Source organism: Haliotis rufescens, unplaced genomic scaffold, assembly GCF_023055435.1.
Source record: "Haliotis rufescens isolate VD_foot unplaced genomic scaffold, xgHalRufe1.0.p SCAF_69, whole genome shotgun sequence".
Classification (NCBI taxonomy): domain Eukaryota; kingdom Metazoa; phylum Mollusca; class Gastropoda; order Lepetellida; family Haliotidae; genus Haliotis; species Haliotis rufescens.
Window position 1 is genome coordinate 929225 of NW_025964360.1, and position 8058 is coordinate 937282.

Below are 8058 nucleotides of genomic sequence, written 5' to 3' on the forward strand. Positions count from 1 at the left end.
ACACACGAGAGCCCGCAATAAACAAACAACACAAAAAGGGTGATACATACAATTAACACATGGTAAACAAATCTCACACACGTAACCTCGAGCCGTGTTACATAAGGTTCAATAGTAGTCAGGAGTGTCTGCACAAAGCGGGGGTGTCACTCTGACAACCGAATGGACAAATTTCCTTCAGAGATTAATTTTGTAAAAGTAAACGTCAACATTGGAAGTGTTTACACTGACAAAAATATCACTATTCTGTTCACAAATGAACGATTTTGAGAAATCACTTTGAAAAATATTAATATCTCAATATAACAAATTTATTATTTCTAAGTTTATAATTATCATACACATATACGATGGATTCGAATTCACTATTAATGAAGCCTGGTACGGACAAGGGACCCAGATCTGCATTTCGAACTAAAGCCATTTCGAACACTGGGCCTACGGAAAGTTGCAATTAATTGCTAAGAAGACTTATTTTACAAGTTATCCTGGCAATCGATGCGTGTTGTTGAACGTCGTGGTCAGGCAATTTGATAGAACGCCTCTGTGTTGAAGTGGATAGAACGTCTGCTTGGAGAGCGAAAGCTGGTTCGATCTATGGCAGCATCTAACTAATTGACGTTAAAAGATGGTACTTGTTGTTACCCTGCCTGTCGAGGATAAAACAAGGACTTGTCAGGTAAGAGTCAGTACACTGTGTCTGAGCGTTGCCACACAAGTGCCATAATCTGGAACGCGACGTTAAACACCTTTTCACTACCTGTCACTACCGGCAGTAATTTGACATCTCACTATTTCATGTCTACACACGACCCGCGAAGATTCTGGGGGTAGAATAGGTCTTCAGCAACCCATGCTTGCCGTAAAAGGGGACTATGCTTGTCGTAAAAGGCCACTAACGGGATCGGGTGGTCAGGCTCGCTGACTTGGTTGATGCATGTCATCGATCCCAATTGCGTGGATCGATGCTCATGTTGTCAATCACTGGATTGTCTGGTCCAGACTCGATTATTTACAGACTGCCGTCATATAGCTGGAATATTGCTGAGTGCGGCGTTAAACAACAAACCAACCAACCAACCATGTCTACACACCAGACAATATAGTGACTTATATAGAGCTGGAGCAACAATGCACGTCCAAACTGCTCCTGCAAATTGTGGTGCACCGCCTGAATGGGGATTAAACCGCTGTGACGTGCTGCGCGGCCGCAGTGTGTGCCAGCGTTACCATCGGATCCCCTCATAGCAGTTCCTGAAAAACTGCGTCACTGACGACAAACACTGGAACATTAGGTGTCACTGACGACAAACACTGGAACATTAGGTGTCACTGACGACAAACACTGGAACATTAGGTGTCACTGACGTCAAATACTGGAACATTAGGTGTCGCTGACGACAAACACTGGAACATTAGGTGTCACTGACGTCAAACAGTGGAACATTAGGTGTCACTGGCGACAAACACTGGAACATTAGGTGTCCCTGACGACAAACACTGGAACATTAGGTGTCACTGACGACAAACACTGGAACACTAGGTGTCACTGACGACAAACACTAGAACATTAGGTGTCACTGACGACAAATACTGGAAAATTAGGTGTCACTGACGACAAATACTGGAACATTAGGTGTCCCTGACGACAAACACTGGAACATTAGGTGTCACTCACGACAAACAGTGAAACATTAGGTGTCCCTGACGACAAACACTGGAACATTAGGTGTCAATGACGACAAACACTGGAACATTAGGTGTCACTGACGACAAACACTGGAACATTAGGTGTCACTGACGACAAACACTGGAACATTAGTTGTCACTGACGACAAACACTGGAACATTAGGTGTCACTGACGACAAACACTGGAACATTAGGTCTCACTGACGACAAACACTGGAACATTAGGTGTCCCTGACGACAAACACTGGAACATTAGGTGTCAATGACGACAAACACTGGAACATTAGGTGTCACTGACGACAAACACTGGAACATTAGTTGTCACTGACGACAAACACTGGAACATTAGGTGTCAATGACGACAAACACTTGAACATAAGGTGTCACTGACGTCAAACACTGGAACATTAGGTGTCACTGACGACAAACAATGGAACATTAGGTGTCCCTGACGACAAACACTGGAACATTAGGTGTCACTGACGACAAACACTGGAACATTAGGTGTCACTCACGACAAACAGTGAAACATAGGGTGTCCCTGACGACAAACACTGGAACATTAGGTGTCAATGACGACAAACACTGGAACATTAGGTGTCAATGACGACAAACACTGGAACATTAGGTGTCACTGACGACAAACACTGGAACATTAGGTGTCACTGACGACAAACACTGGAACATTAGGTGTCAATGACGACAAACACTGGAACATTAGGTGTCACTGACGTCAAACACTGGAACATTAGGTGTCACTGACGACAAACAATGGAACATTAGGTGTCACTCACGACAAACACTGGAAGATTAGGTGTCCCTGACGACAAACACTGGAACATTAGGTGTCACTCACGACAAACAGTGAAAAATAGGGTGTCCCTGACGACAAACACTGGAACATTAGGTGTCAATGACGACAAACACTGGAACATTAGGTGTCAATGACGACAAACACTGGAACATTAGGTGTCACTCACGACAAACAGTGAAACATAGGGTGTCCCTGACGACAAACACTGGAACATTAGGTGTCAATGACGACAAACACTGGAACATTAGGTGTCAATGACGACAAACACTGGAACATTAGGTGTCACTGACGACAAACACTGGAACATTAGGTGTCACTGACGACAAACACTGGAACATTAGGTGTCAATGACGACAAACACTGGAACATTAGGTGTCACTGACGTCAAACACTGGAACATTAGGTGTCACTGACGACAAACACTGGAACATTAGGTGTCACTCACGACAAACAGTGAAAAATAGGGTGTCCCTGACGACAAACACTGGAACATTAGGTGTCAATGACGACAAACACTGGAACATTAGGTGTCAATGACGACAAACACTGGAACATTAGGTGTCACTGACGACAAACACTGGAACATTAGTTGTCACTGACGACAAACACTGGAACATTAGGTGTCACTGGCGACAAACACTTGAACATTAGGTGTCACTGACGACAAATACTGGAACATTAGGTGTCACTGACGACAAACACTGGAACATTAGGTGTCCATGACGATAAACACTGGAACATTAGGTGTCACTGGCGACAAACACTGGTACATTAGGTGTCCCTGGCGACAAACACTGGAACATTAGTTGTCACTGACGACAAACACTGGAACATTAGGTGTCACTGACGACAAACACTGGAACATTAGGTGTCACTGGCGACAAACACTGGAACATTAGGTGTCCCTGACTTCAAACACTGGAACATAAGGTGTCCCTGACGACAAACACTGGAACATTAGGTGTCACTCACGACAAACACTGAAACATTAGGTGTCCCTGACGACAAACACTGGAACATTAGGTGTCAATGACGACAAACACTGGAACATTAGGTGTCACTGACGACAAACACTGGAACATTAGGTGTCACTGACGTCAAACACTGGAACATTAGGTGTCGCTGACGTCAAACATTGGAACATTAGGTGTCACTGACGACAAACACTGGAACATTAGGTGTCACTGACGACAAACAATGGAACATTAGGTGTCACTGACGACAAACAATGGAACATTAGGTGTCACTGACGTCAAACACTGGAACATTAGGAGTCACTGACGACAAACAATGGAACATTAGGTGTCGCTGACGTCAAACACTGGAACATTAGGTGTCACTGACATCAAACACTGGAACATTAGGAGTCACCGACGACAAACACTGGAACATTAGGTGTCACTGGCGACAAACACTTGAACATTAGGTGTCACTCACGACAAACACTGGAACATTAGGTGTCCCTGACGACAAATACTGGAACATTAGGTGTCACTGACGTCAAACACTGGAACATTAGGTGTTCCTGACGACAAACACTGGAACATTAGGTGTCACTGATTTCAAACACTGGAACATTAGGTGTCACTGACGACAAACACTGGAACATTAGGTGTTTCTCACGACAAACAGTGAAATATTAGGTGTCCCTGACGACAAACACTGGAACATTAGGTGTCAATGACGACAAACACTGGAACATTAGGTGTCACTCACGACAAACACTGGAACATTAGGTGTCCCTGACGACAAACACTTGAACATTAGGTGTCAATGACGACAAACACTGGAACATTAGGTGTCACTGACGACAAACACTGGAACATAAGGTGTCACTCACGACAAACACTGGAACATTAGGTGTCACTGACGACAAACACTGGAACATTAGGTGTCACTGGCGACAAACACTGGAACATTAGGTGTCCCTGACTTCAAACACTGGAACATTAGGTGTCACTCACGACAAACACTGGAACATTAGGTGTCACTCACGACAAACACTGAAACATTAGGTGTCCCTGACGACAAACACTGGAACATTAGGTGTCAATGACGACAAACACTGGAACATTAGGTGTCACTGACGACAAATACTGGAACATTAGGTGTCACTCACGACAAACACTGGAACATTAGGTGTCACTGACGACAAACAGTGAAACATTAGGTGTCCCTGACGACAAACACTGGAACATTAGGTGTCACTGACGACAAACACTGGAACATTAGGTGTCACGAATGACAAACACTGGAACATTAGGTGTCACTAGCGACAAACACTGGTACATTAGGTGTCACGAATGACAAACACTGGGTCATTAGGTGTCACTGACGACAAACACTGGTACATTAGGTGTCCCTGACGTCAAAAAATGTACACTGGAACATTAGTTGCTAATGACGACAAGCACTGGAACATTAGGTGTCACTGACGACAAACACTGGACCATTAGGTGTCACTGACGACAAACACTGATACATTAGGTGTCACTGACGTCAAACACTGGACCATTAGGTGTCACTGACGACAAACACTGGTACATTAGGTGTCACTGACGTCAAAAAATGTACACTGGAACATTAGTTGCCAATGACGACAAACACTGGACATTAGGTGTCACTGACGTAACCGTATAAATCTGTCCTGTGCTCTAGTAGTGGTACGTGATCGACCGGCCCCCCGATGAATTTGAGTGAGTGAGTTGGGTTTAACGCCGCTTTTAACATTATTCCAGTTATATCACGGCGTGTCAGCTTAATGTGGGAGGAAAGCCCGAAGTGATGCAGGTCTCTGACGTTTACCACTTCGGTGAAACCCACGAGCATGGGTATGGTGCTGACAAACCTAGAAACATAATCGGGGCGAACCGGGATTCGAACCCCCAAACATAGGTTTCTGGCGTGTCCAAGGGACGCAACTCTGCACAGCGAATCGCGGCGCCTTAGACGACTTGGTCACCCGTGCCCCCGAAACGGGTTTTAACATTTTTTGGGATTGATACACAGATGAGCGTTTGACACAGACATGTTTACGAGCGCCATGTAAAGTTTATGGCGACTTCAAAGCCGTGTTGCCGCTGAAGCTAATCTCACGCATGAACATTCGCCAGTCTACCGTCATAAACGATGCAACCGCGTGGCGCTTGTTTATCGGATTAATTTATTAACTAAAGTAATTACAGTCGCATCAGTCTCTTCTATTTCCGTACTCCGTCGACATGTCGCGGATTAATATTCCTCTAAATGTCATTAAGGACGTTTCCACTTTGTAACACAGATGATATTGGAGAAGACAATCATATTTATTTATTGTTTGTTTGTTTATGTGTTGTTAACGCCGCACTCAGCAATATTCCAGCTATATGACGGCGGTCTGTAAATTATCGGGTCTGGACTAGACAATCCAGTGAGCATCGATCCACGCAATTGGGATACAATGACATGCATCAACCAAGTCAGCGAGCCCGAGCCCGTTTGTCGCCTCTTACAAATATTGTTTGTAAATTGCGAGGCAAAATGGATTTGAACAAAACATTACAAACGTTATCAAAACGTTACTCGGCTGGCCCCTGTTGTGAGATATTCAATGACATGACATCACCATCGAATGTGCATTTCTTGTTTATTTCATTTTTACCCACCACCAAACATGGGTGTATACTTTCTTTTGTCCGTCAGTCAATGTAATTATTTTACTGTACAAAGATCTTTGTACATTCCAATTTGCTACACTCAATCCATCGAAATTTCAACTTGTATTAGGCATTCAAAGTATTTTCATGTAATCTTTAGAGCATTAATTTTGGTAAAACTTTCATTGTTTGTATGTTTATGTTGTCTGCTCTCCAAATATTCCATCTATCCGAAATAATCGAGACTGGACCAGACAATCCAGTGATTGATATTAGGAGTGAGTTAGTTGGGTTTAACGCCGCTTTTTACAGTATTCCAGTTATATCACGGCGTGTCAGCTTAATGTGGGAGGAAAGCCGGAAGTGATGCAGGTCTCAGACGTTTACCACTTCGATGAAACCCACGAGCACGGGTATGGTGCTGACAAACCTAGAAACAGCATCGGGGCGAACCGGGATTCAAACCCACAATCATAGGTTTCTGGCGTGACCAAGGGACGCAACTCTGCACAGCGAATCGCGGCGCCTTAGACGACTTGGCCACCCGTGCAGGGTGTCATGTATGCTAGGCTGTCAGTCATCTCCCCGAGCTTGACCACCCGATCCACTAAGTCGCCTTTTTATGACTATCCAGGCCGCTAGGGGTTTATTATAACCGGGAATCATTCTATAAATGCATCAGATGTTTATAAAGGTCTCTACGTAGTAAACATCTGTATAATGATGTCACCCCGTGGGATTTCTGGTTAGAATAAGTCCCCCGCAACCTATATGCAGGTCGTAAAAGGCGACAAAATGGATCGGGTGGTCAGGTCATTGGCTAATATATACCCTTCGTACCCCGACGTGGCTCGCTGTTCACAATATCGATCACCGGATTGACTGGTCGGACTGTTCCAGACTCGGTTATCTACAAATAGCTGGAATATAGCTGAGAGCGGCGTTAAACAAACAAACAAACAAACAAACAAACAAACGAACAAACAGACGAACATAATGCTGTCATCTTTCATTTACCACTGACATATGTTAAAGTTAACGTGCTACGTCTATAAAGTTCCGATATGTTATATAACACGTGATGAAGATCCGGAAGAAGCCCAACAACAATTCTCCCCATACACATCCGGGTTCCGGAGCTTGCGTGGAGTTTAAAGACAGATGCATCTTGATAAATAAACTCACATAGCAATGCCGTACAATGATCCGGAATGCATGCATAGAATTCAGGAAGAGGGAATGTCAGGAACTGACAAATCTGACTTTTCTTTCGAAGCGGTGATCAAAGTGCACGGTTAGTGGTTCTGTCTCCATTATTGTGTTGTTTGTTTGTTGTTTAACGCCGCACTTAGAAATATTCCAGCTATATTTGTTTGTTGTTTAACGCCGCACTCGGCAATATTCCAGCTTTATGACGGCGGTCCGTAAATAATCGAGTCTGGACCAGACAATCAAGTGATTGATATCATGATCATCGATCCACGCAATTGGGATACGATGACATGCATCAACCAAGTCAGCGAGCCTTACCACCCGATCCCGTTAGTCTCCTCTAACTACAAGTTTAGTTCCCTGTTAGGGCAAGCCTTGAGGCTGAAGACCAATTCTAGCCCGGATCTTCACGAGTCTCCAGCTATACGACGGCGGTGCATTATTTTATGTTGAATTATATCTATTTCCTCTCTTGCTTTACCGGGGCGGTCGGGTAGCCTAGTGGTTAAAGCGTTCGCTCGTCACGCCGAAGACCCGGGTTCGATTCCCGACATGGGTACAATGTGTGAAGCCCATTTCTGGTGTCCCCAGCCGTGATATTGCTGGAATATTGCTAAAAGCGGCGTTAAACCATACTCACTCACTCACTCACTCTTGCTTTACCGTATAAGGTGTAAATAAAGTGCATGGTACTGTAACCAGTAAAA